Below are 1,061 nucleotides of genomic sequence, written 5' to 3' on the forward strand. Positions count from 1 at the left end.
AAAACAAAACAAAACAAAACAAAACCTTGTGTTTTCAGTGATGATTCTCTTCTAAAACTTAACAAAGACAGAGGCTTCAGTCTATTTTCATTAAACTATCCTGTGAAATATGAAATGTTTACTGAGTATCTACCCTATGAAAGGCATGTTATCATGCCATCAATATACAGAATTATCAGACCTGGTCCTTTCCATAAAGGAATTTAAAATATATTTCCCCCTAAAATAACTAGGAAAGACTACACACGTTAAGTGTCAAATAAGTGATTCTCTCCAGTGTTAAATCCTGAAACTGTGACAAAATTCCTATCCATATTATTAGACCTTCAGATTCTCAACCACATATCAAGAATTCAGAGTTGAGCAGGGGGAGGATTAGATGGACCCTCCGCAGTATTCCTCAATATGTTTATGAATGACTGGAATATGGACAGAGAGGAAACTCATAAAGTCCAACCAGTGATGCCAAGTTGCTGGGCTTTGCCAGTGCTCAGCGGATAAGAATATAAAGCAATCTAGCTAGTCTAGAGGAATGGCTTGAATTAAAGTGGATGAAATTCAATAATGGCAAGGGTTGTGCCTGCCCTTTGGGAAAAGCACTTACTTCGAAGTGTTAGAGAAAAAAGAATTGGCCAAGGACATGCTTTTATTCATTCCTTCATGTACCATTTAACAAATATTTTTAAAGTGTCTACTGTGAGATAAGGTTTGCCATATAGGTCGGATAAGCAGGGAGAAAACATGAATAAAACACAATGCCTGCCTTCAAGGAGCATAAAATGTGGTAATCTGAAATCCTCTTCACACTTGAAACTGCCATGTCCTCCAACATCTGTCTTTCTACCATCCGTGGTTATCTAACTTTCGCAAACCATCTTAAGCATATTCTACAGATTAAATGCCATCTTGTTTCAGAATGGCAAATAGATTTCATCTTTTGGGCTAACATTGATTGATTAGCAGTGGCTTCCTGGAGTGCTGACTTGTCAAGAAGTCTGAGGGTACATGAGGCAAGAAAGCAAGCTGTGATTGATTAGTGATGTCTGTCATGTGGATGGTTA

This window comes from Galeopterus variegatus, unplaced genomic scaffold (assembly GCF_000696425.1).
Source record: "Galeopterus variegatus unplaced genomic scaffold, G_variegatus-3.0.2 Scaffold4498, whole genome shotgun sequence".
Taxonomy (NCBI): Eukaryota; Metazoa; Chordata; class Mammalia; order Dermoptera; family Cynocephalidae; genus Galeopterus; species Galeopterus variegatus.